The sequence below is a fragment of the Sus scrofa genome, chromosome 8 (genome assembly GCF_054392235.1).
Source record: "Sus scrofa isolate SSC_HxYL_T2T_F1_AM1 chromosome 8, Sscrofa_HxYL_maternal_Yorkshire_Landrace_v2.0, whole genome shotgun sequence".
Classification (NCBI taxonomy): Eukaryota; Metazoa; Chordata; class Mammalia; order Artiodactyla; family Suidae; genus Sus; species Sus scrofa.
This window is the reverse complement of record NC_139390.1, coordinates 25,312,527-25,334,386: the sequence shown is the minus strand read 5'-3', so window position 1 is coordinate 25,334,386 and position 21,860 is coordinate 25,312,527. Positions and strand designations below refer to the sequence as shown.

General features: G+C 35.0%; 1 long non-coding RNA gene across 2 annotated transcripts in view; it reads left to right on the top strand.

Moving 5' to 3' along the window:
- Window positions 1-21,860, top strand: part of LOC146400376 (uncharacterized) — a 118,000-nt gene that overhangs the window by 47,937 nt on the left and 48,203 nt on the right. The window contains exons 3-4 of one of the 2 annotated variants that reach the window (XR_014813728.1): window positions 1,358-1,462; window positions 1,973-2,572. The exons of the other annotated variant lie outside the window; for it this stretch is intronic. This is a non-coding gene — a long non-coding RNA (uncharacterized LOC146400376). Of the gene's footprint in view, window positions 1-1,357; window positions 1,463-1,972; window positions 2,573-21,860 lie in introns of those variants that run through there. 2 annotated transcript variants of the gene reach the window in all.

The following is a 21,860-nucleotide window of genomic DNA, read 5'->3' as shown; positions in this document are numbered from 1 at the left end:
ATTGAACCTTTTTTTTTTTTTTACTCTTTTCAAAAGATTTATTTCAAATGGGAAAATAACAACTACTTATAAATATTTAAATTAATGTAATTTTTTCACTCAAGGAAGTGACATATTAATTAAATTTGAAAAAAATCAAGATTTTACATTATCAAAAATATTGAGTATTTAAAAATTTAAAAAATAAAAAAATTAAAATATTTAGCTTAATATGTCTAATCAAGGATGATATTTTTCAATCTTTTTTAAATATTGCTCAATGAATTTATTATATTTAAGTTGTACAATGATCATTGGCTCAAAGGTCATCTGTTATCACATGTTGCAGAATGTTCTCTTTTATAAAAGATTGAGTAATAAAAGAAATTAAAAATAATGCATTTTAACTTTTTTGTCCAATAGTACATGCTGTTTTGCTGCAACAGTCTTTAATATTATCTTCTTGGCCATTTTAGGGAGAGGTTAAATGTAAATATTTAGGGAGCCATAAAAATCAAAGAAACAGGAACGTAAATAAAGCTACAAACACCTGAAGCAAGGATAAGGAAATTGAAAGTAAAAATCCTCAATAGTATTTGTTTTTTTAAAAAAGGCATTGCGCACTAGTCTCAGTGTATATATAATTTAGTGTATTCTTCCATATGGGTTTTGGGATCTATGTTCTAAAAGTAGGACAGCTCTCAATATCCAATTAATGAAAGTTCTGTTCTCCAAAACACTAGGGTAAAAGACACTGGTTTTCAAAATGTTGAAAACAAATGCACCAGCTGGGTGAAAGGTACATGGGGACTTTCTTTCAACTATTTGTGAATCTACCATTATTTCAAAATAAAATTTTAAATTTAAAAATGTAAAAGAAAGATAAAACACTATTAGCATTTTGTCATATTTCTGCTCCATCATTTATTTCTATATATGGATGTGGAGATATGTATTCTATAATATTGAAATGATATTTTATCATTTTTAAATTTTTTTAAATTAAAAAAAGTTATTTTATTTTTAAAAGTTAAAAAAATAAAGGTTTAGAATACCTAGTAATTATCAGAATCTGTATGCTTAGTGTTTCATATAACAATTCATAATATATATATTTTTCCAGTGTATGAATACAATAGAAATTTATGGTGAGAGTCCTGTGTTATATTTTAAATAGTCTTTTGAGAAAAGAAATATGGCAGCTTATCAGTATTTCCTAGAAGCAGTCACCTGTGAAATACTATAAATGTGCAATGGCATTGGTGTCACAATGATAAAGACCCACCCTTATGAGGAAGTGTTTAGTTTTGCCAGTAAACCTTGAGATATCCATATTGCACACTTACTTACTCAGATATCTATTTGTCCATACTTTCAGACTGTAGAAACTGTTGTGTCTTCATTGGCAGTATGAGAAAAGAGAGCAGGCTCTCCAGCAGCTGGTTAGGAGGTTATCTGATTCTGTGAACGCATCATCACCTAAGTGAGTATGAAATGAAAGAGCTGGAAAGAACTATCAACTATGATACATGCAGATGACTTGGTAGAGTAGTGCTGTTCCCTTCCTGCTCTCCTGGACAAGATAAACAAATGGATCAGTTCTAACTGGAAATATGAATGGTAGTAGAACTTACTGTGACAATTGTAATGGTTAATTTTATGTGTCAACTTGAACAGCATGAGTGTTAGGGACACCAAGCCCTGAGAAGTTGGAAATCCACTTTTAACTTTACAGTTAGCCCTCTGTATCCATGATTCTGTATCAATCAGCTGCAGATCATGTAGTACTATAGTATGTATTTATTGGAAAAAAAATGAGTATAAGCAGACCTGCAGTGATTCCTGTAGGAATATAAGATTTATACCTTCCAAATGGATTCTTTTGAGTATATTCTTTGTACGGAAAAAGATACATGATTTTAATTTCTTATACAAGCTATGTTAGTATTTACCACTTAATTTCTTTTTCTGAAAACATTTCTCTTTTACCTAGGTATGCAGATGCACATTAAAATGACCCCCAATAAGTCTTGGCCTTGTATAATTTCCCTCCCCCACCTTGAGTGTGAGTGTGACGTTGACTTGCCTCTAGTCAACAGAATATGGCAAAGGTGAGAGGATGTCATTATGTTAAGATTATATTATATGACAAAAGTGATGTGGTCACAACCATCATGTTTCCTTGCATAGCAGACTGTAAGCAGAAATTCTCTTCCTGGACTTAAAGAAGTTAACTTCCACATTATGAGGGGGCCTGTCAGAGGGGCATATGGCATTGAAAATGTTGGCAGCCTCCAGGAGCTGAGAGCCAGATGACAGTCAGCAAGAAAATGGGCACCTCAGTCCTACAACCACAAGGGACTAAATCCTGCCAATAACTACATGAGTTTAGGAGAGGATCCCAAATTCCAGAAGGGAATACAGCCTTGTTGAACTTACATGGATTTTTTTTTTTTTTTTTTTGAGACCCTCTGTATAAGACATAGTTGAATAAAGCCCAGGCTCTGGATTCCCAGAAACTATGAGATTGTAATTATGTATTAAGACCCATTTTTTTTTGTTAATTATACATCAATAAAAAATAAACACAGCAGATAAGTAATGCCATTTGTAAGTAATGCTGGGCCATGACAGGCTTTCCCACCAGGAATTTAAGACATGGAGAAGAGGTGAGCACATACCTGTGTGGTGATGTGATAGTCTGAATCCGTGTTTGATGTTTGCTCTAAACCTCTATTTAGCCCTTTTCCGCTGTTGCCTCATACCTAGGTTAGCTAGTATGAAAGCTCAGGTGCTCCATTCTTTGGACTGGAAGGACTATTCCTGCCCTGATTACACGTGCACAAGGAAATCTCACCCCAACCCCACCCTTGACCTCAGTAAAAACCAAAGCCTGATCTTGGCTCTCTCAAGATGGCTGAGAAAATGGTTAGGAGCTTTCCCCACTATCTCCAGAAAGCTGCATTGTGTGAGCAATTTTTTCATATTCTCTAGGGTGTGTGTATGTGTGTATGTGTGCATGCATGCGCATGGGTGTGTGTGTGTGTGTTTATCCAACCTGTAATATTCGCTCCAGAATTAATATATTAGTGTTTTTTGCCATATTTGTGCATTTTATCTCCTTTTTCTGAAGATCATGTCCAGGGAAGAAACTCCCATGGTAGGGATTTTATGCACTCTACTTAATCAGCGGAAAGATTTTTCACTATCCCTCTGATCAAATCCTGCCCAAAGGGATTGTTTTGACCAGAGAAATATATCTTTTAAGCTCTGAGCTATATTCAAAGAGATTAATCAAAAAACAACTGGTTTCTAAAGTTACTCTAAAGCTATTTGTTAGCAGTCTAGCAGAGCAAAAAATAAGATACTAAATAAAGTGTGAAAAATAGTTTCAAAATTTTCGTATCCCAGACTTAGCAGCTTCTGTTAAATATACCCAAGAGGAGTTTAACATGAAACCCTAATATATTTTAAATAGCATTTTTGAGACTATTAAGCTTGATAAAATTTAGATATGATATTTTATAGCTTCATGATAAGAATTTACATATATCTTTCATAGGCAAATACATGGCATTTCTTTTAATGTTACTGTTTTTTTGTGGTAAGAATGTGAATTTCAGGATAAAGCATGATACATATAATTTTTGGTTTGGTTTTTATGCCATAAATGTTGATCCTGAACTAAAAAATCAGTCATTTATTTTTCTTGTGCAAGCAATATATTACATGCCTACTTCATAAAATGTGAACTTTCAAATGACTCCTCCAACTCTTCTTCTAAAGTAAGTATACAGCCATAAAAACAAAAGAAAAATAAATCACCTCAATCACCAGATGCATTGACCAAAAACTGGTCCTTAAATAGATGACTAATTATTGTCATGCTTGACAGAACTTAATTGGTAGCCACATTTCAGTACAAATGTATAGGATTTTGAAAACTATCACTTAACTCAATATTAGTCTTAGGAGTTCCCGTCATGGCTCAGTGGTTAACGAATCCAACTAGGAACCATGAGGTTGCAGTTTCGATCCCTGGCCTTGCTCAGTGGGTTAAGGATCTGGTGTTACCATGAGCTGTTGTGTAGGTCACAGATATATGTGGCTTGGATCCCGCGTTGCTGTGGCTCTGGTGTAGGCCAGTGGCTACAGCTCCAATTAGATCGCTAGCCTGGGAACCTCCATATGCTGTGAGTGCAGCACTAGAAAAAGTCAAAAAGACAAAAACAAACAAACAAACAAAAATATTAGTCTTACACACTCCTCTGATGACATTTTGTATCATCATATTACAGCAACATATCCTTGTGCCTATGACAGATAATCTCTTGCAAGTTTCTTGTGTTTCTCTGCCCTTTCTTAAAATGTTGCGTTTTCCTCAGATTTTCTTTTTTATTGGAAAGAAATGCTAGTGTTGTCTGGGGATTTATTCCCACTCAAGTTTTCTACCACCACCAGACGTAGATATATACTGCAAACATCTATCTCCAGACCAGACTTCTCTTCTAATTTTAGCCCCTTATAAAGACACTAACATGAAAGTAAAAAAAATAATAATGAAATAAAAAACTATTCTTTTCCATATCTCAGTTCACTTTGCATTGGGTTTTGTTTTTTCTTCTACGTAGAATTCCCAGCTTTGCTTTTTCATATGATCATTGTTACAAGTTAACTCAACTATCCACCAACTCAGTCTCTCCTCCATGTAGAATTGATCTTTCCATTCTCCCCTTTACTCCTGTTGTATTTGTATCACAGTATATGTAAAATTTTATTGACTTATACTTACGTAAATATTTCCACCTAGTACACTGAATTTTTTTAAGAATTAAAAAACCTAATTTTGAAAGCTATAGGTAGTATTTAGTAAAATGTAATTTTTTAAAGTGTTGCTGAAATAGAAGGGCCTTTTTGAAATAATGTGTATTTTTATAATCAGTAGAAAATAAACGTCAACTTCTTCATATGGTCCCTTTGTACTTTTGATATTATAAGGCTGGGAATCAATAGTGAAGGATTATGTATTTTTATTAAGAAAACATGCACATACAGATATGCAGAAACCTTTTTGAAGCATAGGCAAGTGACATTATTTTTGGCTTGATCAACATGATTTTTAACTGTCACAGAGGGAAATGAAATTGGTCTAAAACAATTTGTATTCATAAGGTCATGGTGATTTTTATTATGTGCTATCCTGTGTGCTTATCAATTCCAATTTTATGCTTGTGTGTACTTTTGATGTTGTTGGGTTTCTTGTTCTATTTTGTTTTTCCATGATATTGAGCTAATATGAAGGGCTTAAAGTTCTTTAAACATTTTTCTCAAAGAAAGACCCCTAAATCTTGTTTTTATGAAACAGTTCTAGAATTAACCAAGCATACTGTGTATAAGCTATTAATAATGGGAATCTTCTTAAAATATGATAATTTTCTATTTTCTTTAATAGTTTATAAACATGGTGTAATAATACTTTGCTTTTATTTTTAAATTTTTTTCCTCCTCTTTCTGTCTGGAATGGGGTGCTTTCTTCTAGAAATATTTATTCCTATTCCATCCTTCAGTCCCCATTAATTTTCTCTTTATAATACATGGTGATATTGAAAATAAGAATGGTGGATTTTGGTGTTTAATTTAAATAGAAGTCTATTAAAAATTTTATTTGTGAGGTGATAAGGACTCTAATACAAAGCAATATGAAAAGCTTTTGCAGTGTTCAAAAGCCTTTACATTCAATTCTTATTTGAGATTGTGTTCTAAAGTTTTTAAAAATTAGAAAACTCATATCCAGATAAGTGAGGTTCATCATGCTGAATAATTTCATGAAATCTGGATTGTTTGGATTTCTTATTTGCCCATATAATACTATAATGTGCAACAAGAAGAATACCCTAAAGGAGAGAATTATATCTTTTGCATTAGCAATAAAAATATGACATTTGTAAGACCATTATTCTACCATTATTCTTTTACTTTATAGTATTTACTCTTACTGTTAACCCATTCCAGTATTCTTTCCTTTCTGAAGTTTCAGGTTCTCTTCCGTTATAATTTTCTTTTTGTTTAGAGAACTTTTCTTTAGCTATTCTTTAAAGGTAGATTTGCTAGCAATAAATTCTCTTAGTTTTCCTTTATCTGATAATTATTTTATTTCCTCTTCATTCTTGAAGAGTATTTTTTAGGCATTCAGGGTACTTTTACAGAATTCACAGCTGGCAGTTCTTTTCTTTCACTACTTGAAAAACATTTTGCTACTTCCTTCTGGATGATGAGAAATCTACCATCATTATAATTGGTGTTCTGCTGAAATTAATGCAACATTTCTCTCTGGTTGTTTTTAAGACATTTTCTTTGTCTTTAATTTTTAGAAGTTTAATTATGATGTGTTTGAGCATTAATTTATTCAGGTTTATCCTTTTAAGGATTTCCTCGGTGGTTTCTTTTTTCTTTTTTGGCTGTACCCACAACAAATGGAAGTTCCTGGGCCAGGGAATGACTCCAAGCTGGCGCTGCAACCTATGCCACAGCTGCAGCAATATGGTATTCTTAACATACTGTGCTGGGCTGGGGATTAAACTGGCACCTCCACAGAGACAAGCTGGATCATTAACCTGCTGTGCAAGTGGGAACTCTTTGCTTGGTTTCTTGAATCTATAGATTTTGTACTTCCACAACTTTGGAAAGTTTTGAGTCATTATTTCTTTAAATCCCTTTTAGTCCCATACTCTCTGCTTCTCTTCTTTCATTCGGGAGTCCACTGATAAAAGCTTACCATATTTGTTATTGTCTTCCAGATTCCAGATACTGTTAATTTGGATTTTTGGGGGGAGGGGGAGTGTCTATTTTCTTACTGCTGTTCTGACTGAGCACATCTGATTAAGTCTTCTAGTACATTAATTTGGTACTGTGAAATTTCTACTATTAAGCTATTCAGCAATGCATATTATGAGACTCTGAATCCCATTTTATTTTCTCTTTTAGTAGCCATTCTCCCTGTTGAGGTATATAAAGCCAGAGCTGGGCGTGTGTAAGTTCAGCTTCCCACTGGACCCTACCTGTACTGCCCAGAAAAAGTGATGCGAGCTGACCCAGACTGCCTTGGGATGGAAGTTCAGATAGCTATTTCCTGGTGAAAGTGAGGCACCAACACATACCGCCCTCTTGCTCAGCTGAGTTAGATTATAAGGTCAGCTCCAGTTGAGCAAACACCAGGGAGGAAGGAAAGATGACTGATCCCCTTTTTGGTACAAGGTTGAATAGAAGCCTAGCATCTAGGGCTCAACTCTTTGCCCCACTGAGGGGAAGACACCACCTTGACAGAGAAAGAGAAGCACCACTGTTTCCAGTGAACAGGGGGTGGAAGACCAGAAATACTGTTGGCTGCTTCCATGAAGGATAGGTAAGGAAGCAGAAAATAAGTTCTCTACTCAGCCCTGCTGAAATCACAAGGTTGGGTTGTGGTGATTTTTCCATTTGTCTTTGGATGGAGTAAGGCAGGTCTTCACAAAAATATTTTCTGTTGTGGGGCCAACCTTTTCCAGATCATTTGGCTAGCAGTGACAAACTTCTTGCTTCTTGAAGTTTTTTTTTTTTTTTTTTTTTAAATTTCTTTTTGTTTTCTTTTTTTCTTTTTCTCTCTTTCTTTTTTTTTAATCTGTGGCAGGTAATGGTTCTGGATTAGAGGCTTCTAGAGCTCTCTGTCCAAGATATGTGAGAAGATAACAAAATATGGGGAATTCACTGTCATGTGGTTCCTCAAGTATGGAAAATTCTAGGTAATGCACAGTGTATCTTTTTATTTCTGCTTTTGAAGATGCCCTTGTTTGTTGGTCGGATAGAAGGGTTTTATTATTTTGTTTGTTTTTTTTTTTGCTTTTTTTCGGGCCATACCTGTGACATATGCAAGTTCCCAGACTAGGGGTCGAATCGGAGCTGCAGCTGCCAGCCTACATCACAGCCACAGCAATATGGAATCCAAGCTGCATGTGTGACCTAAAACACAGGTAACAACAATTCCAGATCCTTAACCCACTGAGCGAGGCCAGGGATCATATCTGCATCCTCATGATACTAGTAGGTTTTGTGACTTCTGAGCCACAATGGGAATTTCCCAGGGTTTTGTTTTTGTTCAGTTGTAAAAAGAGGACTTTGGAGGAATGTATCTCTTCCAACTATGGGACTATGTTTTTCATCTGTTTTTTTTGTTTTGTTTTGTTTTGTTTTTTGTCTTTTTAGGGCTGCACCCATGGCATATGGAGGTTCCCAGGCTAGTGGTCCAATTGGTACTGTAGCTGCTGACCTACACCACAGCTACATCAGTGTGGGATCTGAGCCTCGTCTGTGACCTACACCACAGCTCATGGCAATACGGATCCTTAACCCACTGAGCAGGGCCAGGGATGGGACCCATATCCTCATGGATACTGGTAGGATTAGTCAACCACTGAACCACGATGGGAACTCCTCATCTGTTTTAACACATATTTTTATCACCTCACTCTGCTCACTTTCTACTAGTGAACATTTAGCCCCCTCTACATACTTCACTCTATCCCGGAATCTTCTAAATTCTCTCTCTAAGCTTCTAAAGATTAATCCTTGTACAGGTACTCAGCCACCATGGGAAATCAGACATTTTACCTTCCTTTACCCCTTTCTTCCATCAGCATTATTACCTACGAAGCCTTGTAAAAGAGCGTCTTCCTGCTTGTGCTAATTTTGATGATGGAGTCCTAAAATCACACTGTGGTAGTTACGTATTGGTTCAAAGGCGTCGTGCTAAAGTTGGAGAAGTATTCATTCCTCAGGCTCATACCTGTGCAGGATGTACAAGAGTAAGGTGTGATGATTTAAAGGGAGTCACTTGCACTTCTAATGGTTCAAAATGTTTTTGTATACAACTTATGCTGGGTTAAATACTGTCCTATGAGAATTCTTATCTAGCCAAACCTGTGAATATGATATTATATATAAATAATGTCTTTGCGGATAGAATCAAATTGAGATGAGGCCATAGTAGGTAAAAGTGGTCCCTAAATCCAGTAAATCTTATGTCCCTATAATTGGAATCGTTGGACAGAGAAATACACAGAGAACACCTGAAGGAATTAATAAAATATGCTTAGTTAGCTTCTACCCTGTGCTCAAGAAAGTGAGTCCTGAGTTCGTAAATTAAATTATAAAAAAAAAAAAACAGAAAGATAAGACAGAACATAGTAAATGGATTGCAGTAAACTGATTTTCTTTAACTTTGCCTTAGTCTAGGGAGATGTGTACCTTTTACTGAGAGATATATATCTTGAATCTAGGTTTTTTTGACTCAAATTCCAGAGCTCTTTTATACTTACTCTTTGCTTTAAATTATCATCACCTATGTTTTTTCTCTGATTATATGATTTCCTGTTGTTCATTTCTGAGGATATGGAAAGAAAAGCATATGGTAAAACATATCACCTAAACTTATTGAGTTCCATCAATTATACTCATCAAAGAGTCAGTGAATGAAAACAAAAATGGTTTATGAAAAGTATGTAGGTGATTTTTATTTCCATTCTCATGATCCTCACATTCATCAGTTTATATATTAAGGCTTTGCCTTGATGACAGCAGACATTTCAGAGCAAGCACAAAGCTTTCTGTGGTTGAACTTAGATAGCTATGTTCTCTTCCTGCCAAACCTGTCCTTGGCCCAGAGATATGATTGGAGTCCAGCTGCTTATCAGTATCAATTGTCCAATACAAACTGAGGAGAAATCTAAGTTTGAGGTTTAGGGTTACAGCTTTCAGAGATCTGATACCTGCGGGCAAATAGTGATTTTTAAACCATAGGTAAGTAGAGTTGGGATGTATGTAGGAGATTTGCTTAGGGAAGATAAACAGGCTGTCCCAGATAAGTGAGAGATGCTGATAGATCATTTGGATAATATAGAGGTCATTGTGTAGATGAAGTAAATGTCAGAAGTTGATGTATCTGTGATCACGCTGTATATCTCCTAATGGGTCTATTTATATAAAAAGGCTTCTATTTGTGAAGATATTTTAGGGATATATAACCATTGTCTGGATGGCAGCATGGGCCAGACTCATCCATTCTGTGACACTTAGGCTTGGTATGTGAATACAGTATCTCAGACCACACAATGAGGGGTTCTAATAACATTGGGAAATCCCTGCTGTGGTCATAGTTCAGTGATTTATTTTCTCTTGCTTGAATATCCATTGCTTACTTTAAATTTGTTTTAATGTATCAAGAGGATAAGACTCAGAGACTATAAAAAATCCAGGTAGCTTTCATTAAAAAAAAAAATCCATTTGTCAAACACTGAGAAATAAAGGACTCTGCTGAATCCTTTCTGACAGAAGGTGGCTGGGTTTCTATGATCCATATAGTGATGATCCTCCAGTATTCAAAGCTTTGTCATGTCCCCTGTGGTCTTATTTGTCAAATAGGAAGAACAGTCAAAACTACTGACAAGTCTATCCTCAGGGTTCTCAGGAAAAATGGACACATTTCCTGCCAGAACTATTCTAACATATGCTATTCCAGGCCACCAGAACTACAAGTCCAGTCCTCTACACAGACCCACTAATGGAGTGAAATATAAATTAGAGAAGTGGAGGAAAAAGAAACACAAACTAAATACACACATGCATAATATCTATGCAAGTATTGGGATTTCTGGAAGGTTTCTGTTAAATCACACCCATTTTCCCTGCTTATGTTCTAAGATATTTGAGACATAAAACATAAGAATAGCATATGGAAACCAAAGAACTCCTCTATTATTGATTGAGACCTGGCTGGAGGACATGACCAGGTATATTAATCAAGTGGATCTGCAAATACTTAACTGCAGAATTAAGCACACTTATCCATCTGGACCTGAAAGTGCTGACCTTGGGGCAGGATTGTTTATATGGCAGGAAGTAAGCTAGCCTTTAAAGAAATAGAGGAAACTTCTGACTTCCTGGAACATCTGATCCCCCAGGGAAAGAAGGAAGAGCTCAGTAAAGAATAGCCAGTTAATCTTCTGCAATTTATCAACTATATAATCTCTGCACAACTTCTATGGATGAATGACAAAATGAACAAAGAGAAGTTAGAAGTAACTGTGGAGAAGTAACCGTTTATGGAAAAAAAAATATAAGGATTTTTCCCTCTATATATTGCGCAGACACACACACACACATATCATTTTTGGCACTATATGCTGTATTTAAGTACATCTCTAAAAACTGCATCTTAATTCACCAATTCTCTCATCAGAGTTTATAACAGCTATGAATTTTATATACTAGAGATTAAAAATTTTATTTGAAAGTTTTCTAATTATATCAGTTTATACTAACATAATTTCTGCCCTGACTTGCTTTTTAATTTCCTGTTTTCCTTTGTAAATATTATTCTTTTCCTCTATACTGTTGTAATGCCATTTTAGAATGGCTCTATTTTATTTTCCTTTTCATTTGGAGCAAAGTAATCATTTCATGTTTAATCATTTCATCTGAACTTTGTTTACCCTCATGGGGTTTGAAATTTTTATATGGAGGTTTATCTTGAAGAGGAGGTTTTGATTTGTTCTAATTTTTTGTGTTTGGCCTTCTAATAATTGTGTATTTGCCTCTTTTGATCTCACATGGACCCTAGTCCATATCTAACCTGTTTTGGGGGCTCAAGCTCCTGCCCCATTAAGTTTTACCCCAAAAGTTTTTTTTGCATATATAGTCCCTGAACCCTGGGAAGCTTGGTTCATGTTCCAACCAATTTCCCTTCATATTTTGAAGTATACAGTTTCATATAAACTGTTGTCAGAGAAAAGGGTCAATTTTAGCTATTGTCAGTTTTCTTTCAGAATCAGAATTCCACTTCAGTCTCTAGATTAAGCAGAGATTGCTCTGAACTCTTCTTCTCTTGAGGCAGATTTAATCCTAGTTTCCCAGAAGATTCATGTGATTGTTCATGTGGAATAAGGTGAACCATTGTATCTTTTTCTATAGTTGCCAAAGGTAACGAGAGACTTATGTGGGAAATCATTTTTTCCTCCCCTTTTCTTTAGGTGTACTAAACTAGTGACCCTATATACTTGGCTGGTGAGAACTGCAAGTCTCCTGCCTTTATAAATCTGTACTGATTGATGGCAAACATATATACACTGATTGGTGGCAAATGTATATACATACATACAGACACACACACACGCACGCACATGGCGCATTGAAGTGACAAAAAAAATTGTCTAAATGTGTAGTAGTCCAAAGGGAAATATTTTGGACTGAAGTTCACAGCAAAAGCTCTGCTCTTGGTCCCCGTAGATCTCCTCCATTCCAGTGAACTCCTTTCTGTTGCCCTCAAAGAACAGTCTTCTATTAAGGCCTTCAAATAATAAGATGATAAGGCTCACTTGCATTATCAGGAGTAATCAAAATCTACAAAATTTGTGTTATTCTCATCCAAAACAAACAAACCCAAACACCTTCCCAGAAACATCCAGAGTAATATTTGACCAATATCTAGGTTCCATGGCCCAGCCAAGTTGACACACAAAATTCATTGTCATAGGACTGCAGTCTGGGAAAGCTTGACTGGGAGAGGTTTCCCTACCAAACTGACTCTCTTATGTTAGCTGGAGATATGTGCCTGACCACATAAGCCTCTCTCTAGGACTGTTCACAACATAGTAGCTAGTTTCTCCCAGGTCAGGTGAACTCAGAGAAAGCAAGAAAGGACATCCTTAATGAAAGCTAGTTTTTTATAACCTAATTTCAGAATTGACATATCTTCTACCTCTTCTATGGTATTTCGTTCTCTGGAGATGAGTCAGTACAGTCCACATTTTAGGAGAGGGGCCTATGCATGAATTTAGTAGGAAGCAGAGATCACTATGGACCATCTTAGAGGCTGTACACCTCAGTATGGGTATAAATTCAAGTATGGTTTCATATGTATTTTCAATGGCAGACAAATCTAAGTTCTCACAATATTTTTTTTTCAGTATCACAAAGACAATAAGTTATCTTTTTCACTTCCCCAACATCTTAACCTTCAGAATGCTTATTTTAAAGTGCATGTCATGTCTGATTTGAGTTAGTGGTGTATGGCTGGAAGGCCACATTCAGCATCAGACTGTTGCTTTTGTATGGCCTGCTTGATAAGAATGTTTCTTGCACATTTAAAACATTTTGCAAAATAAACAAAATGAACAAAAATGAAGTAGAATTATAAATATGGAACAAAAATTATATGTTCCCTATAAAACTTGTAATATTTACTATCTGATCCTATAGAAAAAAAAGTTGCCAATCTTAATATGGTTTTAGCTTTCAGAAGTATATTGAATAAAATATATTAGAAAATATAATTCACCAAATTATGCTTTGAAATTCATGTGGAACAGTAAAAGGAAAAACATCAATTTTCCCTTTTATATTTTCGTTTTGGGTGATACAAATGAACAAGTAATCTGTGATTCTATGTTCCTACCTTTGATTTTCCCCCAAGTGCATTTAGGTTTTTAAGAATCAAGTGAGATGGTGATCTCTAGCTTGATATCTTTGTGTTTGGGAAGCAAAGGACAAAAAAGCTAATCCAGGGAAATCCCAGGGTGAATAACAGCAGTTGATATTTGGATTGTAGTAAGAGAAAACTAGGTTCATATGTTTGTTTCTATAGGTGTTCAGCTTTTTGACATATCTCAGTAGGTGAGGCCTTCTGAAATGAAGAGAGGGCTCAAGTCAGAGGGTTTCTGAGAGCAGACTTCAACAAACACCTGCATTTTGTCCATGGAGGGGGGAGAAAGAAGAGAGGAAGTTAACAGTTTATTGGTTATTTAATGTTTACTGAGTAGTTACAGTCATAGGGGACCTGGGATACTTTTGAACAACCACTGTATTTAAAGAAAATATTTTGAAATCTTACATCAAACTCTGCCTTCCATGCAAGCTTCATCAAGCTAGGAAAACAAGCAGATCTACTCAGCTTTTTATCTCTGTTGTTCTGCCATTCTTAAGGATGGAAAGCTAGGACTGGAAAGCAAACAGCAGATATATCTTTTCTGTTTGTGGATTAATCGGGATTTTTAAAATCATAAGCCTCACAAAGATATCAATAGCAATATTAGCTAATATTTCTTGAGTTCCTGCTACGTATTAGGCATAGTGATGTTTGGTGCTAGAGCTGAGTTCCATTGTCCCCATTCTTAAAGCACAGTATGATGCTACTTCCCACAGTGGACGCAAAGCATGCATTGCAACTAATTTCTGATCTTTAGAGTAGAATCAGGGCTTGAAGTTTTAAACTTCTCATTTCATTGGTGCTGTTTTTTTTATTTCATTGCTAATGTTTTGTTTCCTTCCATTCTTTCTTTTCTTAATAGTTCCTTCTGACTTCTGTTTAAAAATTATGTAGTTATACAATTTATATTCCTGTATTCATTTCAATTTAAATTTATATTTATCTTAGCTTTTTTAAGTTGTATAGTAATATTATTATGGAGCTAAGGAGTGCTTACTCTTCCTTTTCTACAGAAGGTACTCTGAGTTTCCACATTAAAGCTAAATCATCTGCTTTTCTTAGTTCATGGAAAACTGCTTTAATCTGCTTATGTAACGCACACAGATAACATTTATAATCTATTTTTTGAAAATGAATTATTGTGCTGTATTTTCAGGGAATTATGTATTTTAGAGATCTACCAATTATTGAGCATATATTATGACCTAAGTTATAAATACTTAATTTTTTAAACAAACCTATATTTTATGCCTGTTTTTCGATGAGTAAAGGGTTCTGGAGGCTAAACAACTTGCGCTGTAGGATTCAAAACCTGTTTTATTATGCTATCTCAGTAGTAATAGTAAGCCTTTATATCCATTTTTTCTTTTATATTTTACAATATGTATTAAGTAAAATACCTTTATTTTTTTTCCTGGTAACTGAAGTAAGAAATAATCCAGCTATTACTAAATACGCTTTTATAGCTAAAAAAAAAGGAGGGGGGGAATACTCAGAAAAGTCTTAGTTATTATACTTAATCCGAGTGACGTGGCTAAACCTGGCAAGATTGGGGAAAGAACTTTAGTCTTCTGTGTCTTGGTCCAGTGACCTGTCCCCTGAATTGAATCATATAGCTGTGTTTATTCAGTAGATTCTCAACATATATGTAAACTCAATCTACTTCTGCAACAGTGATATAACTATTTTTCACATGAGTATGAAAAAAAGTTATTGATGGAAGAGGGAGAAAATTCAGTCTTCCTCAAACAATTTAAGGATTTCTTTGGGACCCATTAGATTCACCATGGTTTTCCTGATCATTTTTTTTTTTCTTCAGGGGATGCTGAAAGCTGTTTTCAGTTAAGAATGAAGGCTCTTGAGTTGCTTGAAGGCAATCCAAGTTGAACAAGAATTTGACTATCCTCAACAATGTCTCTTATCTTTACTTAGTAATGGCATTTTAAAAAAGGAAAATGATTGCCCTGGGTACCCTAAAGTTGATATAATTTATCCAACACAATTTTTACCATGCTCTTGTATCATATTTTATGACACTATGAGTGCCTCATTTTCTGTGATCACACATTTCTTCATACTGGGATAAGGGAGAAATATTGACAGAGCTTTAAATCAATGAATTAATGCTTATCTGAGGTGAGAGGCTCTTATTTGATAGAAAATGTTGCTGTATCTTCTATTGGATAATTTGGATAATTGGTTGTTGTCTTTGTGTAAGGAAACATTTAATTATTTTATCTCATGTAAGGTAGATTTTGTGAGTACAATATGAATAAGATACTTTCCCTGTCATCAAGAGCCAATAATCTAGAAGAAGCAATCTTGTGAATAGACTTTAATAACAACAAGGGTTAAATGCTATAAAATCTATGTACAGGTGTGTTGATAAGAGGGCCAAGGATAGTCACCTAACAGTCTTGGAAGAAAACATGTCACAAAGGATTTATCTAAGAAGAGACATATAAATTATTATTTTTTTTTTTTTGTCTTTTGTCTTTTTAGGGCCACACCTGCGGCATGTGGAGGTTCCCAGGCTAGGGGTCTAATTGGAGCTGTAGCCACCGGCCTATACCACAGCCACAGCAACACCAGATCTGAGCTACGTCTGCAACCTACACCACACCTCGTGGCAACACCAGATCCTTAACCCACTGAGTGAGGCCAGGGATCAAACCCACAACCTCATGGTTCTTAGTTGGATTTGTTTCCACTGCGCCACAATGGGAACTCCTAAATTAAACTTTCATGTTAAGAATGAATTAGCCCTGGAAATAAGGAGAATTCAGGGGAAAACACTAATGGTACTCATTAAGAGGGCTACTGGCTTTCTTTTTGTTCCAGGTAAAAGTTCTTTTGAAGTTAGATGAAGCCTTGTGATTTGTTTGGCCAAGTGGATGTAGCCAATGTGAGGGAAGGTGACATGGTTTTACTAGTGGACAGAGGCAATTAAGTGACAGAGTGCATTGTTCCATGCTCTTGCCATGATGCAGTGAAACCTGAAGGCTCATTTTGGGATGAAAGCTCCTTAAGATGATGGAGCTTCTACACTGAACCTTCAGCATATGGAAGTTTCTACGCCAGAGGTGGAATTAGAGCTGCACCTGCTACCTTGTACCACTGCCTCTGCAACACTGGATCCTAGTTGCATCTGCAACCTATGCGTGCAACATCAGATTGGATCCTAGCTGCATCTGCAACCTATGCTTGTAACACCATCTGATGCTTGTAACATCAGATTCTTAACCCACTGAGGGAGGCCAGGGATTAAACCCACATCCTCACAGAGACATTGGGTCCTTAATCCACTAAGCCACAATGGGAACTCCTAGTGGTATTTCTTAATATGGCACAGCTCATCCAACCTCGACCAACATATGTATTTTTTAAGTGGTAAGTAATTCAGAACAAAGTGGTAGAGTGTCAACAGATAACATTAAGATATCAGCAGGAATTAAATTGTGAAAGATGTTGTGTGCTTATTTTAATGAGTTTGGATTGTATCTTGTGACGAGACATATTACTGATATAAATGAATCTATGCATTGTTAGCATAAAGCAAAGTTTTGCAGCCTTGATATGTTGGCATTTGGGGTCAGGGATTTCTTTGATGAGGAGCTGTCATATTCATTGAGGATGTTTTAGCATCATTCCCGGTTTATACCCACTGGGTGACAGTCGCACCCTCTCTTCCCCATAAAAATGTCTCCATATATTACCATATGTCCCTCAGAGGGTAAAATCACCATGAGCTGAAATTATTGACATAGAAGAATGGGAAGAGGATATAAGATAAGCAACAGAGAATAACTATCATATATTTTCTTATTTGAATTTTAGAAAAATGCCTCAGATTATAGCATTGAAAATGTGAAGCTGGATTAGAGAGAGGCAATATTTATTGTGCAGACACCTCCTTGTAAGATTATGGGTCCTTAATCCATATCATTTGGTTCCTGAAAAATTCCAGAAGTTCGGTCTGCTTCATGACTGCTCTGGTTTTTATACCATACCTGCGAGACAAAAACATTTTAAGAAAAATTGATTATCCTAGAACTTCAAAATGATCTAGTACTCTGAATTAAATGAAATATTTTCTAGATATAATATGCATGGTTATACTTTCAAAAATTTGGACTTTAATGTATGAATGATCAATGGAGAGAATTGCATAATTGTTTATTCCAGTGCCTAGGGCTATCTGGAAATATAGTACATTCTAATTAACCTTTTGCTGATTTAGCTTGTTGTAATTTAGAAGGAGGTTAAGAACTGTGGATCTGGGTATTAATCTTACCTTGCATGTACTGCCTTCAGGGTTTGTATCAAGATTTTAAGTTTACATTTCAATTTTGTTATTAGTATAATAGTGCTAATAACATTGTTTCATATAATTATTCTAAATATTAAATAAGATAATGTTCTGATTGATAAAATTATGCCAAATTGAATGCGAATACAGTTCCTTATCTGTAAGACTCTTGGAATTTTCAAAGATAACTAGATTACATTTCTTAATATTTGGATGAAACTAAATAGGTCACTTTTCTTATGTATACCCTGTGCTTTCCAGGTGTTTTCTTTTATATATATATCATCAAAATATCTAGTTCTGCTCAAATTCCTTCTTTTCTCTAACCTGTCTGAGCTTTTTTGCCCCCATTTCTCATTTAATAAGGATAGAGGGATACTATATGTTTTCAAAACATTTATATATTTCTATCAGATTGTTTAAGGCAGCCTAGGATAACCAAAAAGTAACTTCTATAAGGCAATATGGGCTAGTTCTTTCATTTTTAAAGATAGAGTTCCTAAGCCCCAGGCCATAAAGGAGTACTCTACTAGATTAAAAGACATTTCAAGGGAAAAGACCTATATTTACATATATATATATATTAATTAAATGCTTATTGACCATATGTAAAAGGTCTAGAGCTTTCATAAATGTTGAAGATAGCAGTATAAACATTCAGACACACTTTTCCCTTGCTGAAATTAAAATCTAGTGAGTGAGATGGCCAAAATACACAACATTGTGATAAATGTAACAGTATAAATCCAGAATGCTATGGGAAGTAAAAGGATAGAAGATATGCCTATTTTAGTTAATGTAGGGTATTAGTGGCTTAGGAGAGATAGTTACCAACCCAAAGGTTTTATTAAGGTAAGGAAAGAGTGAGAGAAACTGAAAAATTTCCAGATAAATACAGTAGCATAACAAAGTCCAGGCCAAAGGAATGAATGCTTCTCAGGGAAATAGAAAGTAGATCTGGGGTATGGAATGTAAGCACAAGAATAGAAATAAATTAAAAGGCAGATCAGGCAGGGGCTTGTAAGACAGTCAAAGACATTTGGATTTTATCCTAAGAGAATCAGGAGATGTCAAAGCATTGAGTTATTGCAGTGGAACAATAAGATCCAATTAAGAGGACAATTTGGGATGCACAGTGGGGAATGAATTAGAAGTTGCCAAGACCAAGGCAGGCAACTTAGTCATTATAATGTTGTAAGGTAAAAAAGATAGTTGCTGGTATTTTTTTTTTTTTACTAGTTAATTGAAATATAACAAATATAGACAGAATTATGGAAAACTTATTTTGACTTGATACGTGATTTGATGTGTGGAATGAAGGAGTGGGAGGAGTCAATGATGTGTCCAAGGTTTCTTGATGTACCTGAGTGCCTAGTGATGCTGTTAAATGACAGAGAGAACACCAGGGAGAAATAAGTGTGGGGAGGGAATAATGAAGGTAAATGTTAGGGTTTCTTTGAAATTTCAAGATGGATTATTATTTGGCTATTTAGGACTGGAGCTCAGGTGAGAGAAAAACTTGGGGATGGTGATCAAAAAGTCATCAGTATGTTCACAGATTGGAATATTAATATGTGAGATTATCTGGGCCAAGTGTATGAAGTGATGAGAGAGGAGAGTTGCAGATAGAAGAAATTCTGAAATTTAAAGTGCAGCTGAAGAAGAATGCTAGAGACTGGTAAGATAGAAGAAAAAAACAATATACTGCTGTATCTTCAGGGCCAACATAAATAACTGTGTACTGAAAAAGTAAAATAAAAATCTGAATTTATAGATAGAAATATAGTAACAACATTAGTCATTAAGGGTGGTGCTGCTCTGGTAGAAAGAAAGCAACTTCAGGGAAAACTCTTAATGTTTTCCTAATTAGAAATTATAGTCTTCCTTTAAATTATATTTGGAAGTCCAAGATAAAAGGTTTTAGGAAATTTCCTGTGTTATACTCCTAAACCATCTCAATCTCAAAACATTTAATATCTCTCCATTTACCGAGGGCATTGGATTAACAGTCAGATTTCGAAGAGAGTAGAAGGGATTTGCTTTTTCATCTTTATAATGGTTGCATATTTCTCATTCTTAAAAATCCCTCTCTTCCACAGCATCTAGGAACATTGTGCCATCATCCTTTCTGATGGAAACACCTTAAAGTGGTCCCTTTTCCAGTTCCTCCTTGTCTGGTTCCTCATAGTGAAATGCTAAATATGATGCACATATCCTTTTAATCCTGATGGCCTAGTAAATTGTAGATAGTTAATTTATAAAGAGGAAGCTATATACTGAGAAACTTTGTAACATGGTGTGGAGGAAAAGTAGCAAAATATAAATACAAATCGAAAAGCTCACTAATGATGTTTACTTTGTTACTTAGCTGCTATTATATAGATTGGGTCATTCAAAAATAGGTTTTCTGTTCAGCTTTAATAACAGTCTTTGTGTTCCTCATTTTATTTCAGTCATGGTGTAAGGGTGGCAGTTTCACAGTAAGCATCTGGACTAATGCTATTTACTACCAATTGTGCAACATACCATATTGTTTCCTTTAAGTGGAAATTTCAAAATCTTAAATCCCTAACTGAATGTCTGTGTTACATACTGTATGCGTAATGACATTTTTCACTAATAAGAACAAAAACATTTAAATAAATTTAAAAGTTCAAGATAAACTTTTTAAAAGACAGCTGTGTGAAAGCCTGTATATTATGTATTACTGAAGTAGGAAAAAACAATCTGTCTCGTTAGCTAGATTTCCTGTTCAGCCCAGCTGGGCCATTCCAGTGATCTAGGGAGTTGAGGTGATCATGAGCCAATGATTATTCATTTGTATGAGCTGCCAGTATAACCTGCCAGTGATAGTTACCCACATTCAGCATCTGTGCATAGACACTGATAGGGGTAATTGTGATGGCAGCCAAAATGGCAAATCCCAGCATGTCCTGAGCTTGAACGTAGCTATTCAAATGAAAGAACATTTTCAAATTGCTTGAACTTGTGTAAATTCCCCAGTGAATTTGATCTATATAGTCACAGGCAGATTATGGTTCCAAAGTCTGCCTCAAATCTACTCCAGATTGACTACCAATCATATTAAGAAAAGTTGGATTAAAAAACAAAACAAAACGCTAATGCAAATTGTGGGCATATGAGCATCAGACAAAATGCATGCCATTGTACTAGCAAGTAGTCTTCTGGAACCATGCATGCTGTTGATTTACTCTGTTATAAACTAGAAAACTTTCTAATATACTATACATGTATATGTATATGGAGTATGTATATATTTATTTATTGTAAAACACATTTATTGTTCATTGATTGATTAATAAATGAACTTAAAGCTTTGTAATTGTATAGAATAAGTGTTATCTAATTATATGTGTTACTTCTATTATTTTTTTCTTGTTGCTTTTATTACTGTAGCCTGTTCTCTATGAAGTAATGCCAGTCATTCCTTCATTCATTCATTGAATAAATATTTAGTAAGTAGTTACTTTATGCAAGGTTTAATTAGTGTTAAAAATGGCTGATTACATATCATGGAAAATTATGTCCATTGTGTGTCTGTGACTGATTTCATCTGCCCCATAGTTTAGGTCAGTGGTTTCCAAAAGGTATTTTCCTAAGCAACATCTCATTGTTTGTTCTAAAGATATATTTCTAGGCTCCATTAGGAAAGATTTTACTTCAGTGTTTCTGAAAAACAGCCAGGGTATCTGATTTTCTGACATGTAATGTGATTATTGTGAAGATCATCTTTTCAGACACTGATCTAACTAAACAATACTCTCCAAACAAAAAATATCAACGGAGAAAGAGAAATAAAGATGAAGAGAAAATAACATTTTAATAATAAGATTTTGTGCATTGGAAATTACATATATTATTTTTAATCTTATTATAGGCACTGACTCAAGTGTATTTAATGTATGTGTCCTTGAATTAAAAGTGTTTTGTATGTTTCAATTTACATGACTTTATATTACAGACTGTTTGTGTCTCATTCACCCAATGATGAAGATGAACACATATGTTACTTTTGTTTATGTAGAAAAATCATTAAAA